The sequence below is a fragment of the Terrapene carolina genome, unplaced genomic scaffold (assembly GCF_002925995.2).
Source record: "Terrapene carolina triunguis isolate 2854851 unplaced genomic scaffold, T_m_triunguis-2.0 Scaffold67, whole genome shotgun sequence".
NCBI classification, from domain to species: domain Eukaryota; kingdom Metazoa; phylum Chordata; order Testudines; family Emydidae; genus Terrapene; species Terrapene triunguis.
In genome coordinates this window covers 7529882-7551558 of record NW_020664418.1, presented here as the reverse complement: position 1 = coordinate 7551558, position 21677 = coordinate 7529882, and the positions used below count along the sequence as shown (strand labels likewise).

Sequence of the window (21677 nt, the reverse complement as noted above, 5' to 3'; positions counted from 1 at the left end):
TATCTGAGTTCTAGATTCAGGCCCTGCCCAGGCTTGTACGTCCTCCCAGCTCCCAAGAGTTTTGCTTTCCTCCTTCTCTTTCAACTTTAACTCCCTGGTGTCACTCCTCTGCTGCTTGTTTCCTCCTCCGACTGTTTCACCTCCTATCCTGCTCCAGCCATCTCTCCTGTTACAATAGAGGACTTTGCCTTACAACTCTGTCCTTTCTTTTGCATGCTGCCAGAGGATTATGGGAGCAGTATTGGTGGATTCTCATAACAGGTGTAACAGTACACCTATGAAATTATATTTTTCTGTTATGTGGCCTGCAATGTTTTTAACATTGCACTCCATGTGTAACACCTATATGTCCTAAATACTGCTCTTTGTTGACATATAATCACAAGGTTGACAGCATAATGTACATTTAATTTTTCTTCATTGCGAATGATGGCTTAACGAGTGGTGGAGCAAAGTCATGAGTGAGCTGTGCATATTAAGTTCTAACTCATGAAAAGTGGTGTGTGTGCTGCCTGCCATCACATTTATACACAGAGAGATAATATCGAAATAAGCTATTAAAGCTGTATACTATCTCAGATAAAATGAAAGGCAAGGAGGAAGTAAACTTTCAGGAATGGGAGTGTATGGATGTCTTAAAGTACATGAAGATAGTGACCTGGTAATAATCTTTGTTTTGGTGTGCAAATTAAAATATATATATTTTACACTTAAAGGTTTTTGGGTTTTTTGGCATGCTAACTCAAACAGCTGTTTTATAAATCTTCAGACTTGGCTCCTGGTGATGAGAAATATTGGCTTTGTGAAGTTTGAAAAATCAAATAAAAATGTACAACTGGCAAAAAATTGCTTACTGTCTGTGCATGGTTTTCTTACCTATTGAAAGTGCATACCTAAGTCAATTTCCTTCCCTTCCCAATCTCTGTTTCTTCTGTCTTCTAAAGGTGACATTGGAAAGTTCCTGGCTGGGTTGGCAAGCCTTTCTAGGAGGCTTCCTTTTCCAGTAGGCTTATAATTTCAAATCCTTTCTTAAAAAAGGATTAAAATGAGAAGTTAGAGGCCATATGAAGCAGTTATGGAAAGGGCATTCCATGTTTACAGACCAGTGCTTGAGAAATGGACAAACCGATACTACTGTGATGAGAGTCATAGGAACCTGAATACAATAAGGCATCAATAGTGTCAGTTTTGGCACGAAGTGGGATGTGGAAAACATAAGAAATTAGCTTGGCTAAGTGGGAAAGGCAGAATTATGCAGGACCTTGAAGGTGAGGATGAGAAGTCTTTGGTATTGAGAGAGGTTAAATAGGAGTACGGCTGACCACTTCCTTACCATTCATTATTTTGTGCTGCATGTCAGCTCTTAGTCACTGCCTCTTTAACCTAATAGTCTCTGGGCTTGTCTACACTTACTGGGGGATCGACGCACGGTGATTGATGCATCGGCAGTCAATTTAGCGGGTCTAGACCCTCTAAATCAACTGCAGATCGCTCTCCCATCGACTCCTGTACTTGACCTGAATGAGAAGCACAAAGGGAGTCAACAGGAGAGCGTCTCCCATCAACATAGCATAGTGTGGACCCCGCGGTAAGTAGATCTACTTAGATTGATCTCCCCCTGTAGTGTAGACAAGGCCTTAATCTTTCTAAACTCTTTGTATGGAAGTCTTTCTTGGTGTTTGTTTTTTGTTGTCTTCCTCTAGATCTTTCCAATTTTGGTCATGTCCTTGCAGAAGTGGGCTGGCCCGGCTGGGGAATGATTTCAAATTGAAATATATTGTGCTCTTGTGTTTTCTGCTGTAGATGTAATAAACATCTGTATAATATATGATAATCAGCCATAGAATAAGTCTTCATTTTCTGTGCATGTACAGTAATTTCACACTCCACAGACGCAATTCAGTGATTTGCTGCAGTTCACTGCACACTAACAATTATAGTACACTAGAAAACTGTATATAAAACAGATTTCAAATTACAGAAATTAGATATTTTGCTTTGATAACATCACCCTTTGTGGATGAGATTTTGTTTCTTTGCGTTAACAAGAAATTCTGAAAAACTTGTGGCTGAGGACAAGCTATGTGTGGCAGAGACCTTGAAACAAATAGTGGGTGATTTAAAGGGGAAACAAGCTGTTAATATTTTTGGAGGGGAGGAGTCGCTGGTGCCATACTAGCTGTTTGAAAGGAGGGCTGATGGGAAACAGGGGTGGCCTGGTGTAGCGTGGTGAACACCCGCTCCATCCTGGAAGGGGTTGGAAAAGCCCTGCAGAGGGCTGGGGCTGGGCAAGGGAGTAAAACCCCGGCTGATTGGGGGAAGTGGCTGCAGCTGGGGCCACGCCCCAAACTGAGCAACTAGGCCTTATAAGAAGGCCAGGGCAGCCAGAAGCTCAGGAGTCTCACTCTGACTTGAGAGGGAGACAGGCCTGGTTGCTGGGGAACTCACCCAGGGGACCTAGAGGGAGTCAGGGCTGGGGAAAGGCCTTAGGAGCTGGGAAGCCCTAGGCAGCAACTCCCCAGGCTGCAGGGCCTAGTTCTAGGCCTCCTAGGTATTGGGCTTGCAGTGGGGCAGCCAGAGGGTCGGTAAAGGCAGCCAGTCCAAACCCCTTGTTGCCTGTGATGATCGGCTGATAGACTGCAGTCTGCCCCAGGGCGCAGGGGCTAAACAGAGACTGGCAGTAGCCACGACTGAGGCGACGTGGGGATAAGGGGTGGGGGATTCCCCTGGGGTGGGGAAACCCAGTAAGACTGTGGGGAAACCCAGTAAGACTGTGGGGTACTGCAGGAGGCAGAACCCTGAGATAAGGGCACCAGGGTCCTGGGAGGGACACGGGGGGCCAACGGCAAGCAGATCACCGGCCTGCAGAGGGCGCTCCTGGGTCGAAGAGCTAATTCCTGAGGACGACCAGCAGGAGGCGCCGCAGGGGTGAGTCTGCGCTGTGCTACACCTGGCTAGACAACAGGGTGGCCTGGCTAGACACAGCTCATAGTGCTGTTCCTCTCCAGCAGTACTTTCAAAGGACTGCTCTTCTGCAGGGAGCAGAGAATTGAGGGCAGCTCTGCCTGTAGGGGTCAGGACCTGGAAATGTCAGAGGCCAGGCAGGATGGTCTGGGTACTATTCTTCCTACCCTACCAGTATCTCCCCTTCACTTCCCTAGACTGCAGCATTCAGCATGTGGGTTGTGCATAACTCTCCCTCTCCCCCCAGTGCAAATATTTTAAGTTCCTCCTCTCTCTCCTGTATTTATGGGGATGCCTGCTTCCTAAGTTATCGCAAGTGATTGTGGAGTATGGCTCTGGTGCCCATCTGCCACACCTGACCCCCACTGTATGCAGGCTTTTAGGGATGTAGCTGTTGTCATAAATACTACCCTCATCTTCACCCGAGGTCTGATGCTACTCTCATTGCCTCCTGGTTCAACAGCTGAAGTACTTCTTCCTGCTTCCCTTTTAATGCTGCCATGAAGGGACCCCTGGAAGAGCTCTTTCAGACATCGTATCAGGAAGGAAGAGTCTCATTCTAGTCTCAGGAGAGGGCTCCCAGGAGTCTTTAGATCCCTCCCCAAAAGCTTTTTTTAAAATGTTCATTTTTAATTTAATTATACCCTGGTTGAGCTAGGGATGTAAAAGTTTAACTGGTTAACCGATAAGCATCAGTCTTATCAGTTTCAGTTAACATTAAACTTCGCTGCCGGCCCCGCACACCCAGGGTCCCGTTATAATATATATATTGTCAATTCAGATATATTACGTACTGCTGAGGTTTATGGGATCCTATCTTGCAGGGTTTTTAGAGAAACTAAGAAGCCAAAATGACCAGAGTCTTCATCTTGTAATGGCAGGATATTGATCTTGTGATCTCTGGTTAATCATCTTTTGGAAGGTGAAAATACTCCAAAGGTCCTACCAATATGTCCTTGTTTTCCTGCACAAAATACAGCAAGCAGATAATACTATGGATGTGAGTAAGAATCACTGCAATTAAACATCTAACCCTGCACTCCTGGCCCCAGGCCCGCCCCCAGCTGTGGCCCCAGCCTCCACCCCCTAATCTGTGTCCGTGTGTTTCTGCCCTCTCCCCCGAGAATTAGGGCTCTGCTCCCAGGCCCAGCTCTGGGGGTGGAGGTGGGGCGTGGATAGGGGTAAGGAGGCGGCTGACTTTCAGCACCCCCACTATTAAAAATATTCTAGTGCCACTAGTTCACAATGAATCTACTGCGCCTATATTTTATCTTTGTCAAGTGCCTTTATTAACAACTAAAACAGCCAGTCTTATGTGTAAAACTAAAACCCACTTTTTTGTTTAACTTTTTTACATAATATCCCTGAGTCGTGCATTGACCTTTCACCACTCCAATGGACTGCATTCCAATGAGCCTTCCCTGAAGTAATTTTCCAGTTCATTTTCTACTGCATTCTCCACATTCTCCTTTTTGTTGTAATCTTCACCTAAAAGCATTACCATAGCACTCTTCTGAGTTTCATGCATTTTTTTCGGCACTGGCTCTATTGGCTTATCCGGTTCAGCACTTCTCAGTTCAGCCCTCGCACTCAGAGTTCTTGTATTTAACATCGATACAAGTTGCAGAAGCTTTGATTTAGCAACGATCTGGACAGCAGGTAAAAGAAACCGCATGTGTTTATGTCGTAGATCTAACAAGGAGGCAATAAGTGCAGGTTTGGCAGTTATGGCAGTATTATTGGGTTTCATGCGATGCTCCAGAGAGTGACGAACAACAGCCTTGAAATCAGCCACTTTTCCATTTTCGACAGGAGCTTCGCTTCCGAGGTGAATTTGGAGAAGACCGTTGCAAACTGGATAAATATATGAAATTGACATTGACTGTTGAGCAGACACGGCAGTTGTAGTGCATTTTAAAGTGGAAAGTACTGGTAAGATATCCTCTATTAATTGCCAGTGCTCATCTTGCAGCTGAAGCGTTTGGGCATCAGATTGTTTTGTTACAGAGCAATCTGAAAGCGCAGCTGTTATAGCCAACCTTTGCTCATTGAGTCTTTCAAACATGTCAGATACTGAATTCCAGCGAGTTTTACACGACTGGATCAGACAGTGTTGCATAACCTGAAGCTGTGTTTGTTTTCTTTTGAGTGCATTTGCAGCCACGATGCTGTGGTGGAAGTGTGCAACTAGTCTACTTGCATTTGCAAGAGCACGATCCACACTACTTGAAGAAAACTCATCATTTATGGCTAGCTGCAAAGTATGGGCAAAACAATTGACAGATTCCCATGTAACATATCTCAGTGTGTTGGCGAGAACAATGTTGCTTGCATTATCGTGTACGCATGCCAAGACATGGCCTGTCAGACCCCATCTTTCCACTGTAGCGTTTAATTTTTCAGCAAGATTTTCTGCTATATGTCATTCTGTCATACTTTCGGTTTGTAAAGCTGTGGATCAAAGCTCCCAATTTTCAATATAATGGCATGTTATAGTCATGTAGCTTTCTGTAGTTAATGCTGTCCAGCAGTCAGTGGTGAAAGCTACTTTAACAGCGTTTTCAAATTTTTCCCGGACAAACTTCACACAGTCTTCATAGCACTTCTCTAGTCGCGAGGTTATAGTCTATCTCATAGGCACATGGTATTCAGGTTCTACAAAACTCATCAATGCATGAAAACCTGTACCCTCAACGACACTTACAGTTAGCATGTCTGTAATGATCATGGTGCACAACGACTCCATTAGTTTTTCCTCACGTTGTGTTTGGATTTTCTTGAACTGCCAGAAACAAACACTGTCAGCATTGTTTGATTTTTGCCTTCTTTTTCACATGAAACAGAGGGATGTTTCAGCTTCAAATGGTTTAGTGTTGCTCTGGTGCTGTTTGCATCCCTCAGCTCTGCATTACACAATTTACATTTAACGGTGTCTTCTGTTATTTTTTTTAAATGATTCCAGGCAGTATTCCTTTTCGATCACTCCATTTTCACTATGAAACAGTAGTTACCAAAAATCGCGATAACTTTCATGATGTTGTTTGAAGGATGCTACCAAAGTCTGACGGGAGGAGGGAACACGGACTGTATTAACTGCTTGCTGTATTTTGCATGGGAAAACAAGGACATATTGGTAGGACCTTTGGAGTATTTTCACCTTCCAAAAGAAGATTAACCAGACATCATAAGATCAATTTCCTGCCATTACAAGATGAAGACTCTGGTCATTTTTGCTTCTTAGTTTCTCTAAAAACCCTGCAAGATAGGATCCCATAAACCTCAGCAGTAAGTAATATATCTGAATTGACAATATATATATTATAACATATAATGGATCCAGTAGGGCCAGCAGCTGGGGCCCCGGGCACGCAGGGATGCAACCAGGAAGGACCCTGGGCGCAGGGCCGGCAGCGGAGGCCCTCATAAAATGTGGGGGTGCTGCAGCACCCCCCGCACTCCTAGTTTCTCGCCAGTGTGAACTCCTTAAAGGTTAACCGTTTAACTGATAGAATTTTAATAGGTTACACGGTTACTATTTTAAACCCTATTTACATCCTTAGGTTGAGCAAATACTGATCTTTACCTTCATGCTTTTGCAACATAGGGATACACAACTCATACAATGTAACAAAGTTCTTTCCTATCAGCATTTTTAGAGTATTATTTTGTGCCTACACTGTGTTTAAAATCTTTGATGACTACTATACAAAACTGGTTTTTGTTTTTTTTTATAGTTGTGAAATGTTGGTGAAAGGTCTGAGAGCTGCTACTAGGACCTGTAGTCCAGCCACTGGTAGTGTAGCAATCAGTTGGGGTCTGGAAAAGAACAGGTGGTAGCAACTAGAAGGAGGTGCCTTGAGGGGAGGAAGGCAGATGGTTTGCTGTCACCCCTCCATGACAGGCACTTGACAAGTACTCAGGCAGCCAAAAAGTAAATCATTATTGATTGCCATATACTAAAAATTCATAGACAGTAAATAAATATGCTGATTTATGTAGACAACTGTTTCAAAACATCATTTAAAATACACTATCTACTATCTTCAAAATCATAAAGTAAACATAGTAGAGTAAGTGTATTTTGAATCTTTCTACTGCAGAAGCTAGTGTTTCCCTGCCTGTTGTTTTCCTTTTTCTTGGTCTGTAGATGTTAGAAGACTGAAATCATGAGAGCAGGAGGGTTGACTGAGCTGGTCCCCAGAAATATGCCATATCATCTCTTTTCTGATGGTACCATCAGTTTCTGTAGCCTTTAAATGTTCATGAAAAATAGTTTATACCCTTTTGAGTGCAGAGAGAACCATATGAATGGGAACCAGTGCAGTATTGTCAGTAGCAATGGGCTTCAGAAAGACACAAACACTAGCTCCAAGAAGTGTGAATTGCCCCCTTTTACCTACTGGGGCGTTAACTTTAAATTTGAATTATGAAAATTTTTATATTTCCTGTTTCCCTATTCATCACTTTGTGAGAAACATTAGTTTGGAATTGCATTTACAGTCTGACTTTTTAGACCAAACTTGGTTAGAATATCGCACCTTTCCTGGTTGCACTGAATGGATATTGGCTCTTCCACTGAGGTCTCTTTCTGTGTAAAAACTAATTCTGAGGATATTTTTAAAATGCACATTGGCCTAGCTCTTTCTGACTGTGGCTGTTGAAGAAATTCCCTCGGGGTATCATTGCTGCATGGATCATCTCAGCTTGTATTGATCCATCTCAGTCTCCATGGAAGTTTAATGATCAGCTATCTAACATCCCATCTTACTTTAATTGTCTCATGGGTGTATGTAGAAACCCTGGGAGAGACAGCTCATAGAATCATAGAATATTAGGGTTGGAAGAGACCTCAGGAGGTCATCTAGTCCAATCCCCTGCTCAAAGCAGGACCAACACCAACTAAATCATCCCAACCAGAGCTTTGTCAAGCCGGGCCTTAGAAACCTCTAAGGATGGAGATTCCACCACCTCCCTAGGTAACCCATTCCAGTGCTTCACCACCCTCCTAGTGAAATAGTGTTTCCTAATATCCAACCTAGACCTCCCTCACTGCAACTTGAGACCATTGCTTCTTGTTCTGTCATCTGCCACCACTGAGAACAGCCTAACTCCATCCTCTTTGGAACCGCCCTTCAGGTAGTTGAAAGCCTTGCAAAGTATAAGGCATCACAGACTTCGTTGAAAGATGTTGCCAGGGCCAGTAGATTTCAGCAAGGACCATGCTGCAGATATTGGGTTGCATATCTTCAACAATGTTCATGGCATCCCTTACGTGAGAGGAAGGATGGGATTATGGGTAAAGCACTGGAGCAGGCTGCAGGAGATCTGGGTTCAATTCACAGCTTTCCCACAGAGCAGTGCGGGCTTGGACAATTTGCTTAACGCTGTGCCTTAACTCCTAACTTGTAAAGTGGAGATGATGGTACTTACCTCTTATCTCATGCCCTCTGTCTCAGTTTGGGGTCTCTGGGAAATACATGCAATTTTTATTTATTTATTTTTTGTATCAGTATGAGACAACCTCAGTGGGCTCTGAAAATGCAATGAAGCAAGCCACCAACAGACTCTCACATTACATCTGGATGACAAACAATTTCAGCTTCTCTAGTTTGCTGCCAGTTAAGGGCTATCTCCAGTTAGAGCTGGATTTCCAAATTTCTTCTACTCAACCACAGATGCAACCTACCTAGTGATGAGGTGCTCTCACAGAGGGACTTCATGCTTAGAGCACTTGATCTCATCCAGCAGGACCTTTAGAGACTGCGTATGCCAAAAAGGTGCTTCTGATCCAGATTGACAAATCAGGCCACAATGTTTTACAAAAACAAACAGAGAAGACCAGGATTTTGCTTCCTCTGTTAGGAAACCCAGTAGATGTGGATCTGAGTAGTGTCCAACAAGACATTTCTGGTAACCACTTCTCTGGCAGTAAAAGAAAATATCGCAGACAGGCTAAATTTATGGTTGTTCCCCACCAGTGTTCCCAGGGATATGGAGTTTTAAATCTGTTCAGAACTGACAACATAAAGCTGTTAATGCTCTGGTCAAGGCACAATGTACCCAGCTGAAGGGCACCATTTCTTTCCACCAGGTAGTGAAAAGGAAGCTCTCATGTTCTTCTCCACCAGTACTTCTAATGGCAAAGGTTCTGACTAACCACAGGGGAGAGAGTGGTTCAACTATCTTGAATACACCATATTAGCCCTGGAAATACGGTTCTCAAACTTGCTGAAAATAGTAGTGATAAATTGCATCCGGTGGAAAGTCTAGCCACATGTGATCACATCCCTGTCAACATGGCTTCTGAGAGGGTAGTAAAGAAATGCTTGATGTTTCAGAGCACGCATCTCAAGTCCTCCTGGCTCCTCTGAATGTATGTACAAGATATCTAAACTTTATATAGAAAAGGCTTGTGGTCTGATTCGAAAAAGTCCATATGGATCATTTCAAATGCCCTCCCCGATAAAATTCATAATTACCTTCATTTGTGTGGGTCACAGACAAATAATCTACATGTTAATTTTGCCATTATTTTGCACTATTGCACACATGTAAAAGGTAGATCAGTTTCTAGGCCACTTGCCATTAGTTTAATGTGGAAGTATTTTTGTTTTAATTAATTTTTTTGGAGTTGAACGGATTGTGAATTGAGAAATAATACTGTAGTGTTAGAGATATAATACAGAAAATGCTGACTTAATATACCATAGAATTGTGTAAAGCTACACAAATATTAGGAAATTATGCAAAATATGAACAGTTGGAAGAGAATAAAAATTCTACACTGAATCAAAGGATGACTCTTTTGGGTTTCCTCCCTTAAGGCTATTTTGCTTCTTCCCACAAGCTGAAATTGCTTAAAACACTTTGTGTGTGTGTGTGTGTGTGTGTGTGTGTTTGTGTGGGGATGTATTGCTAAGCAATGAAAATCAGAAAAGGCCCCTATGGTACACAAATGGATTTCAGAAGTCTAAGTGTGAAGCACTGGTTTATAGACTGGGACTAAATAAGATTTTTCCAGAAAATTTGAATCCCTGCCTAGATATAAAGATATATTTTAAAAATCTGCTTAAAATGGATCATGGAACATAAGGGAGAAGAAAATAGTAATCATTGACAAGTTGCTGTATGTGAAGAGCAACTATTTCTGCCCCAGGAATCAAAAACCTAAAGAGATTTGAGAATTGCCATCTGGTCTTGTGTGGGAAGTAAACTCTAGGGTTATGTCTGCACTGCAGTGTAAGCTCAGGGTTCAAACTCAAGCTCCAGCCTTACCTCCTTCCTCTGTCCATACACAAGTTGTGCTAATCCAGGGTTCGGACCGAGGGTCCCATGACCCCACATGGGTGGAGGGTCTGAGCTTGAGTCAAGCCTGGGACACAGGATTCAAGTCTTATTGCTTTGCAGTGTAGATGCAGCCCCACTGGACTCATGCTGTGGGAGTCTACCAAAAGTATGCCACAATCTCATGGGCTGACTTTGTCCTCTGGACAGTAAAGTTTGGTGGACAGTCAAGGTTTTCCACACTGCACATGAACAAAGGGTTAGAACGGTCTTATTTTGGAAGGGTGTGACATACCTAGGATACAGTCTAGATTGAATAGCCGTGTCACCACTGTCTTCTTACCTGGGGTGCCCTTTACACTGCTTTGCTGCTGTAGCCTCCAGTCTAGATGGCTCACAAACAATAACCAGCATGTAAATCACTCCCAGCTTTGTTTGCATGTGCTGCAGCCAGCCAGCCATATTTGGGCTCTTACCAGCCTTGGGTATAGTACAGGATGGCTCCAAATCACTCACTGTACTGTCCAGCCCGCTCCTGGACAATACAAGAATGTTATGTCTGTTATTTCATTAAGTTAATAATATAGCAATTATTTCAAATAGTTCTTTAGATACTTCAGTGTAAATACAGTGGATGAGATAAAACAGGAAAACAAGTTTATTAACTACAGAGAGAGAGATTTTAAGTGAACACAAGTAATGAGCATAAAAGTCAGAAATGGTTACAAGAAAAATAAAGATGAAATGCAATTAGTGGCTAACTTAACAAACCATGTTAAATTCAAAGCAAAGTTTTCCTCACCACATGCTCTCAACAGTCTTACTGGCCCAACTTTTTAGGTCAGGACCCTTCTTCTGGTTAAAGGCTGTTTCCTTTGTCCCTTTTCCTACAGTGAATTGATGGATAGGGAGGGGGAGGGTGGTGCCTTGGAGTGTTTGTCCGGCTTTTTATAGTGTGAGCCTCCCCCTGAACCATTTCCAGCTGAGATTCAGGAGACAGAGAGTCTACAGGAAAGGATCTCACCTGTTGGAGCTTCCTGCTTGATGACTCTGTTTACTGCTTAAATGCAAATTAAGCAGAACACACATTCCTTTGTTTGAGACCGACCTGTTTTCCAACCTCAGTTTGGAACATGTATTAATAACACCGTACAATGGAATCTTATAACTTCACATGTTGCCATGTGTATTTTATCAGGACAATATTGACCAGCAAATTGAGTTTTCAGATGATACCTTACAAGGCATACTTAGTACAAAGATTATTATAACAGTGTGTAGGGTGTGGACACAAGGGTACATTTGATCACAAGGGGCGCTAGAAAGTCTGTGATATGGGTGGGTGGACTTGAACCCACATAATACAGTATAGACACTGGAGCCCCAGGTTGGGACTAAGGGTTCAACAATGCATTACCTGGGGTTACAAATGAATGTAGACGCTCAAGCCCTAAGTTAACAAACCCGGAGTCTTGAGTTCTACTAACCCTGGGCTTTTATAACAGTGTAGACATACCCTACACCTGGTCTCAGATTCAGGTTTGAGCCTAAGCTCCCTTTCTGTCCACACACAAATCAGTCTGACTCGGGTCAGTAAGCAGTCAGGACCCAGGTCCTAGGATCCTGCTATGGTGATGGGTCAGAGACCAAGTCCAAGCCCTGTCATAATGCAGTGTGGACACAGCTCAAGGCTCAGACCAGAGTCAGAAGGTCTATGTAGTGCAGTGTGGACATGTTAACACAGCTGTGAGACCTGGGTCCAGCAATTGTAAATCCATGTTTTCAAAGCAGTGTGGATGCTCAAGCAGAGGCTTGGAAACACAAGTCCAACTGACCCAGGTTTACAATGTAGTGTAGACATACCCAAAAAATGTAATGGTTGTTTGCTAAGCTATGCATCTTCAGAGAACAAAAATTATAGGTGAATTTCTTTCATCAACCTGACACCCTCCACTTTGATCTATTAAATACCAACATATAGTTACAGCGATGCTGGAACAATTTTTATAGTAGGGATGCTGAAAGACATTGAACAAAACTGTAACCCCTGTATATGATGGAAACCATTTCAACTCAGGGGATGCTGCCACACCCCCAGCACCACTAGTTCCAGCACCTATGTATAGTTATGTGAATTAGTTACTCAGTAGACTAAGGAAGGCGTTTAGTTCAAAATCAACTGCTGTCATGTTAAGACATATTTGTCTGCGTGACTTTTAAGGCTTAAAATACTTAAGGCTGATGGTTTGTCATGGACAAAATGGGAATATAAGGTCTTTAGCAAAAAAGCTAAGTTTCACATTTACAAAGAACAATAAGAAAAGTCATGAGGTTGTGTTAGTTTGACCAAAATATCCTGTATTTGACAATAAGTTATTTAAAAGTTTTTAATGATAGGTAATACTTTTAAATGACTTTAAAATCTGTCTCTCTCACATATATTCCATTGCACTTGTACTCTCTGTCTTTACATGCGTGTGTGTGTGTGTGTGTGTGTGTGTGTGTGTGTGCCATAGGTTGCCGACCCCTGATTTAGTCAAATGACCTTTGCTTCTTTCCTGTTTGAGGTCCCAATTCAGCAAGATACTTCAAGACATGCCTAGGCTGAAGCATGTGAATAGTTCCATTGATTTTAAGAAATTAAGTTCAAGAAATTTGAAGTCTAGTTTAGTATAACTCATTAAATCTGGAAGTTAAAGAGCTGTCATAATTTGAATTCAGTGGGACTACTTATGCTTAAAGTTTGGCACATGCTTAAGTACTAAAGCTAAGTGCTGAATGGGGATCTAAATTGATAATTTTTTTTAATAGCTGTCAGTATGCAATGCTATTCCACACTAACCTCCTGTGTGGAATCTCTGATTCTATACTAAGAGTGCCTTTGTGAGGTTTAACTTAATCTGCTTTGGAAATGGATTAAACCAGGGGTAGGCAACCTATGGCACGCGTGCCGAAGGCAGCACGCAAGCTGATTTTCAGTGGCACTCACAGTACCCAGGTCCTGGCCACCGGTCCAGAGGGCTCTGCATTTTAATTTAATTTTAAATAAAGCTTCTTAAACATTTTAAAAACATTATGTACTTTACATAGAACAATAGTTTAGTTATATATTATAGACTTATAGAAAGAGACCTTCTAAAAACGTTAAAATGTATTACTGGCACACGAAACCTTAAATTAGAGTGAATAAATGAAGACTCGGCACACCACTTCTGAAAGGTTGCCAACCCCTGGATTAAACTAATCTATAAAAAGACACTTTTAGTGCAGAATAAGTGTGTCCACAGGGGGAGCTAGTGCAGAACAGCTATTACACTCTAAATCAGGGGTCGGCAACCTTTCGGAAGTGGTGTGCCAAGTCTTCATTTATTCACGATAATTTAAGGTTTCGCGTGCCAGTAATACATTTTACATTTACAGGGGCCGGCAGATGGAACCCCAGACTGGCAGCAGGCTGAGCGGATCGGCGGCTGGGACCCCAGGTCTGCAGTGGGCTGAGCCGCACAGCCCACTGCCAGTCTGGGGTTCCGTCTGCCGGTCCCTGCCAGCCAGGGTCTTGGCTGCCGGCCCCGCTCAGCCCGCTGCTGGCCCGGTGTTCCGTCCATCCAGGCTGACAGTGGGCTGAGCAGGGCTGGCGGCGGGGACCCCAGGCTGGCATTAGCATGCCACAGTAAATCACCTCGTGTGCCGCCTTTGGCACGCGTGCCATAGGTTGCCGACCCCTGCTCTAAATTCATACCCCCCGTTTATTTTGCAACAGCTTACCCTTCTAGACAAGCCCTTAATTACACTTTAAAAGGCATAGCAATGGAGTTACCGTGTTGTTGGAGAAGGCAAAGTATCCAGAAGATGAGATATATTGTGTGTGAAATTTATAGGTTGATATAGAGATGGTTACGGGGAGGGGATAGACTGAGAGAGAGGATCAAAGGCATCATGAGTCTCAAGGATCAAAGGCATCTTGATCTCAAGATTCGATCAGAAGAATTGAGGTAGAAAGTTAGGACCAGTTTTTCAGGCAAACAACTGATGGCTTTACTCCCATCATGAAAAACCAACAGCAGGGAATACACCCACCAGCATAACATTGCCTTGCATCAATCTCACTGTCCAGTCCAGTGACCATCTCATCCATTGCACACACACCCCACACATACCCTCATCCTCTCCTCCGCCTCCTATCTCCTATCATCTGAGCCATCACCTCTCTTTTACTATGATGCTGTTGTCAGTAATGAATATTATCTTATATCATTGTATAGCAGGGGTTCTCAACCTTTTTCTTTCTGAGGCCCCCCTCAACATGCTATAAAAACTCCAGGGCCCAGCGGGGGTGGGGGGAAGGGACTCAGGGCTCCAGGCACCACCAGCCAGAGGAGCAGCTGCCCTGCACTGCCTGGCTTCGTCTTCCCGCCTAGGATCTGTCCAGAGGGTGGGGCCTGAGGGGGGCTGAAGAAGAGGAGGAGGTGGGGGGTTGGAACTCCTCCAAGCACTGCAGTTTGGGGGGGATAACACCCTCATGCCCCCTCAACTCTGCCCATGGGCTCGGGGCTTCAGTCTGCGCTGCTCCCGGCTTCAGCGGGGTGGGTGGGGGAGCTCGGGTTTTCAGCCCCGCACTGCTCCCAGCTTCAGCGCGGGGGAGAGGGGAGCTCGGGGTTTCAGCCCCGTGCCTCTCCCGGCTTCAGCCCTGCAGGGGGGTGCCAGGGGTGGGGCTTCAGGCCTGCGCCGCTCCCTGTTTCAACTGCGTGGTGGGGGGCACCGTGGCTCGGGGTTTCAGTGGTGGGGCCACAGACCCCTGGTTGATAACTGCTGTTGTATAATATAGTATAAGGCCAGGAGGTCCCAATAGTACCTCCTGTGTATTACCATCCATTAAATTTCACCCAGTTGCCCCTGTGTTGAGCCCAAAAATTTGGGTTAGACTAAAGCTTTTTAGTCATCGGGAAACTAAACTTGTGGGCTATTGTATGGATATTGATCTCAAAGGCCTAAAGAGTTAAAGGTGTTCATAAACTCTCACTGTCCAGCATTAAATAGTGATAGATGGGTTTGGGGGTATGTTTCTACAGAGGCCTTGGTTCTACTCAGTTGTTTGGCAAAAACCTATAAGGATTCATTCAAATTGAAAGTTTATTGCTTAAACACAAGAAAGAACAAGAAATGAGCATTCATATTGAAACTGTGGTTGAGCGATTATGCAAAACAAATGTAAACAAAACCTTTTAAGTCCCTCTCCGTTTGGTGGCAAAATATTGGTCTCATATTTTCAGAACAACCTTCCTTTGATGAAAAGGAAAAGGTTAATTTTACTCTCTGTTCTAATGTGAGAAGGGCATTCACTTATCCTGTTCTAACAAACAGACATAATATGGAGAAGAGACAGAATGGAAAAGATAGGAGAAATATGGCTTTTGTTGATGTTTTTGGAACACTAGACTACTGGTCAGGAACGAGTGGCTGCTTTGGCTGGCAAATTGACCATGACACCTACTGCATGGGCCCTGGTTCATTCTCTGGTCAGGCACATCATCTGTTTGGATCCTTTCTCCTTAGACAAGGCGGATTTGGATGATTGAAGTGTATTTGATTTTAGGATTTGATGAAAAGCATAGAGAACGAGAAATAGGATAGGCAGCATATTTTATTCATTATTTTGTCCTCCAATTAAATCCATTTCCATAAGGCCAGACTTGTCATAGGTAACTTTGTTCACAAATGTTCTTGTTTACTAAGTATGATCTCACCTCAGTCCTTGACTTATATAAGTAGGCCATATTTTTTTGGACTACTTCGATTTTTCTTTCAGGTTTTCTTAAACCGGTCCATAACATTCATTTATTAAAAATAGGTCAAGTTGTTTACTTAGTTGTTAATTCTTAAGCAGACATGATGACATCGTATGAACTTTCACATACTTTTCACACTTGCTTAGGATAATTTTTTGGGTCCAATAATCAGAACAGAGCCTCAGGTAGAGGACAGGACAGACCAATATGCCACCATGGCCAAACACCTCTGCAGTAGCAGGGAATTGATTAGGTGGGTTATGCCCACGTGATCTATGCTCCATGCTGCAGAGGAAGGTGAAAAACACCAAGGTCCCTGCCAGTTTGACCTGACCCTAAATCAGTTGGACACTGAGCATATAAAGAAGACACACCATCAAAGCATCCAGAAAGAGGGTTCTCTTTACCACCTCAAACACTGGTCCACCCCATCCAATGTCTTATCTTCACTGGTGAGGCCACATCTGGAGTATTGTGTCCAGGTTTGCCCCCACCCCCCACTACAGAAAGGATGTGGAGAAATTGGAGAGAGTCCAGCGGAGGGCAACAAAAATTATCAGGGGGCTGGGACACATGACTTACGAGGAGAGGCTGAGGGAACTGGGCTTGTTTAGTCTGCAGAAGAGAAACAGTGAGGGCGGATTTGATAGCAGCCTTCAGCTACCTGAAGAGGGGTTCCAAAGAGGATGGATCTCAGCTGTTCTCAGTGGTCGCAGATGACAGAACAAGAAGCAATGGTCTCAAGTTGCAGTGGGGGAGTTCTAGGTTGGATATTAGGAAACACTATTTCACTAGGAGGGTTGTGAAGCACTGGAATGGGTTACCTAGGGAGGTAGTGGAATCTCCATCCTTAGAGGTTTCTAAGGCCCGGCTTGACAAAGCCCTGGCTGGGATGATTTAGTTGGTGTTGGTCCTGCTTTGAGCAGGAGATTGGACTAGATGACCTCCTGAGGTCTCTTTCAACCCTAATCTTCTATGATTCAGCTGTGGCCAATCCCTGATGCGTCAGAGGAAGGTGGAAAAAATCCTCAGAATACAACTAGCCAATTGTATATTGGGAGAAAAAGTCCTTCCTGACCCATGTGAACGACCAACTGACAACCTGAGAAGTGATTACAGTCATTGTCTTAATGCAGTGCTGCCGATGTTATGGGCATGTTGAGAGCAATCCAGAGCTTTTTGTTTTTTTCATGACCCATGAAGGGAGGGCGTGAACTGGGGGATTCATAAACTCTAAGGCCAGAAGGGACCACCACGACCATCCAGCCTGATTTCCCTCCCACCCTGGCCACAGAATTTTTCCCAGAAGACAGACTAAAGCATATTTTAGGAAAGTATCTAATCCTATTTTATAGGCTCTAAGTGACGGTGAGGCCCCACGTCCCCAGTAAGGTGTTCCAATGTTCAATCACTGTCACTGCTAGGAAATTGCATCTTATTTCAAGTTTGAATTTGTTCTTAGATCTCTTCTCTGTGTGTTATTGCCTATGCACAGTGGACCTTCTCTCTGATAAACTGAATATATGAGCTCTTTAAAACTCACATCAGAAGGCTTGTTTTCCAACCTTTGGATCATTTTTGTGGCCCTTCTTTGAACTCTCTCCTTCTTGGAGTATGGACACCAGAACTGGACACAGTGTTCTAATAGCTGGCTTACCAGTGCTGTGTACAGCGGCAAGATCACTTGCCTACTTCTACTTGATATTCCCTTTATGTAGGGGACGGTATGATGAGGTTGTCTACAGTGGCATACGGCCATCCACATCTGCTGTTAGCAAATATCTCCAGTGGTCAGCGATGAGACACTAAATGGGGAGGACTCTGATTTACTGCAGAGAATTCTTTCCCACATGTCTGTCTAGTGTGTCTTACCCACATGCACAGGGTCTAACTGATCACCATGTTTGGTGTCAGGAAGTTAGTTATTTCCCCCCCAGGTCAGACTGGCAGTGACCCTGGGTTGTTTTTTTTTTTTCCTTTCTCTGCAGCCTGGCTCACCGAACTAGAGTAAATGGTGACTCTTCTATAATTTTTTTAATCCTTAAAACCAAATGTGAGGATTTCAGTAATTCAATCAGATGTGATGGGCCTATTAGAGGAGTGGGTGGGTGAGGTTCTGTGGCCTGTGAAGAGCAGGAGGTCAGACTAGATGATCATGATGGTCCTGTCTAGCCTTAAAGTCTATGAATCTATACATTGAAGGATCACGTTAGCCCTTTTTAACACAGCATCGCACTGACAGTTCACGCTGCGATAGTTATCCACGATGATCCCAAAACCTTTTCTGAGTCACTGCATTCCAATTGAGAGTCTCCCAGACTGTACGTGTAGCCTGCATTCTTTGTTCCCAGATGTATTACTTTTCATTTGTCTATATTAAAACATATTTTATTGGATTCTGATCATTTAATCAGGCAGTTCAGCTCCCTCTGTAATAGTAACATGTCATCCTCATTATTTATTACCCCACCAATCTTCATCTGCAAACTACATCAGCAAAGATTTTATGTTACAGTAAAACCTGCCTTAGAGACCACCTCTGAAGAGAGACCACCTGTCACGAGCGACTGCTTGCAGAGGCCACAGCTCTCTGGTGTGCAGACCTTTGAAGAGAGACCATCTCTTACAAACAACCACTTTTGCTAACTTCCATGAGTGGTCACTCTTGACAGGTATCTAGATCATTAATAAAAATATTGAATAGCATTGGACCAAAAACTGATCCCTGCCAGACCCCACTAGAAACAGCCCGGCTCATTGTCTCCCCGTCAGCAACATTTTGAGATCTGTCAGTGAGACTGTTTTTTAATCTATCTAATGTGTGCCCTATTAGTTCCAGGTCATGCAAGTTTTTTTAATCAAAACATCCTGTTGGTACTTAGTCACATGCTGTACAGTCATGAGTAGATCAAACTGTACCAAGCAAATTAGTGTATGCAACGCCTTTACACTTACCAGAGACGGAGACTAAGGGACACTGAAGAAGATTAATCTGAATTAACTAAAGGTGTGAATTTAAAGTGGATTCATTAAATTTCATTTAAACCCTGTGTGGATGCTTTGATTCAGAATTAAAGGGGCCTTACTTTAGTTTAGCTTAATTCATTTATAAACGGTGAGAGAAGTTGTTCATCACTATGTGAGTCTTAAAATCTGCACTGAACAAACTAGATTCGATTTTAAGTATCTGGGATGCTCACCTACTAAAATATTTTGTGTTTCAAGAAGGTAAAAATCTTGTTGACATTTATATATAAATTACAGTTAAATGATCAACCTGATGTGCCACAATGTATAAACGTTGTTCTATTTTTCTTTCTTTGATGAACAGCACAATGACAGGGGATCAGTATGAGCCTGATTTCTATCATCACTATTACTCTGTCAAAAATTTTCATTCTTTTTTGAGTGGTGGTCCTTATGTGTATTCCATACATGGGTGCGCATGCGCACCATGTCCCTGAGTCCAGAAGTGTTTCTTAGCAGAGTCCATTGACCCACACGTGTGTAGTGCATCCCCTCATGTTCCCAGCCGATGGTGTAATAGATAGTGCAGGTCGACGCCTCTCCACCTCCCTCTTACTGCCACATGGCATGAGTCGGAACTCCTGCTCCTTCACGCTTGTAGTTTTTCTGAGTGATTTACCTTTCACTCGGTGTATATAGTTGTAAATGGTTGTATATAGTCTTTCTAGTATAATTAGATAAGTTAGTGTAGTTTCTTTCCCTTTTTGGAGACTGATCCCCCCTACCCCTCATGCTCCCCTGGGGACTATGCCCCAGATTCTGGGATTTAAAAATTCTCAGTGAGTGACAAGTACCAGCAGTGCCTCTACTGCCTCAACAAGGCCCACATCACAGCGCGCTACTCCATTTGCAAGTCCTACCCACCCTGAACCTGGAAAACTCGAGAGCTCTGTCTCCATAAGTACTTGATGGAGGAAGCTATGAGACGGAGGGTGCACTTGGATCTGGGACCAGCAGACCCCCCTGTACAGCGACCGTCACAGGTGGTGAGCGCCCCTCGAGCACCTTGCATGCACCAAAACTGTCTGTACCAAAAGCCAAAGACAAGTCCTGGCATGAGAGGAAAAAACACTCTCCATGGGAAAAGAGCAGATCCCCACCATGGACTTCTCCCAAGCACAGTGTTTCCTCCCTGAGCTGGGCCAGATTGGATGAGATATTGCACATGGATCTCGCCGGACCAGCACCCAATCTTCCCCATGTGGAGGGTAAGACCAAGCGCAAATGTGATCCGATGGTACCGACAGCAACCCATGAGTCCAGAACACTCACCAGTGTGTGCTCCACCCATTCCACTGGTACCTCTGCGCCTCCCAGACAGGCCGCAGATGCTGCCAGGCCCCTCTGGCATCTTCATGAGCACACCATGAATTCCTGGATGCTCCAAGCCTTTCTTGGAGCTGGTCCTACCCTACCGCAGTCTCCTCTCCTCTCTGGCAATATCCCTATTCTGGAGCAGTGGTTCTCAACCTTTCCAGACTACTGTCCCCCTTTTAGGAGTCTGATTTGTCTTAAAAACTACTTGCTTACAAAATCAGACATAAAAATACAAAAGTGTCACAGCACACTATTACTGAAAAATTGCTTTCTTTCTTATTTTGTATGTATGAAATTTTAGTTTGCTAGTGCTTTTTATATAGCCTGTTGTAAAACTAGGCAAATATCTAGATGAGTTGATGTACCCCCTGGAAGAATTATGTGTACCCCCAGGGGTACATGTACCCCTTGTTGAGAACCACTGCTCTAAAGGATGAACCTCTGCTGCTACTGCTGCTGGAGAAGTCTGTCCCATTGCCAAACCACAGCCCTCCGGTACCGACGGGACTCCCTTTGCCGGAACTGTCTTCAGAGACCGAGGAGTTCTTGGAGCCAGAATCCTCGTTCTCCACGATGTCACACTGAAGTCCGGACTCACACACAGACTGCCTTACCCCCCGGTGTATGATCTGGCAACGGAAGCCTGTGATTGCTACCCATGGGGCCCACCAAAACCTAGGCACCCTTCTTTCTGGCCCTCCTGGGGACACTGGGATCCCTATCATAAATACCAGGCACCATCTAAGGCATCCTATCGACCATCCCCCATTTGCCCACCAGCGTCATTGTGTTATGAGGAAGAGACAGACATCAAACTGGTACCACCAGGCCCGCCGGTCCCCACTGCTGCATCTTCATTGCCTGATGAGGCACTTATTCCCCTCCCAGTCTCTCCACCGGACAACCATCACCAGTACCAGGACTTGCTCCAGAGGGTAGTGGGAGACCTAGGTATCCCGTTGGAGGAGGTTCAGGACATGCAACACCAGCTCCTGGACATCTTCCAAACCCAGGGGCCCGCTCAGGTAGCTCTAACCATTAACAAGGCCATCCTGCAACCAGCACATGCAGTATAGAATCATAGAATCATAGAATATCAGAGTTGGAAGGGACCTCAGGAGGTCATCTAGTCCAACCCCCTGCTCAAAGCAGGACCAGTTCCTAACTAAATCATCCCAGCCAGGGCTTTGTCAAGCCGGGCCTTAAAAACCTCCAAGGAAGGAGATTCCACCACCTCCCTAGGTAAAGCATTCCAGTGCTTCACCACCCTCCTAGTGAAATAGTGTTTCCTAATATCCA

The 21677-nt window shown here is 44.1% G+C and overlaps 1 protein-coding gene across 4 annotated transcripts in view; it reads left to right on the top strand.

The window, feature by feature from the left end:
- NEO1 (neogenin 1) overlaps positions 1-21677 on the top strand; it is a 530841-nt gene that overhangs the window by 377782 nt on the left and 131382 nt on the right. The gene's annotated exons all lie outside the window — the stretch shown is intronic.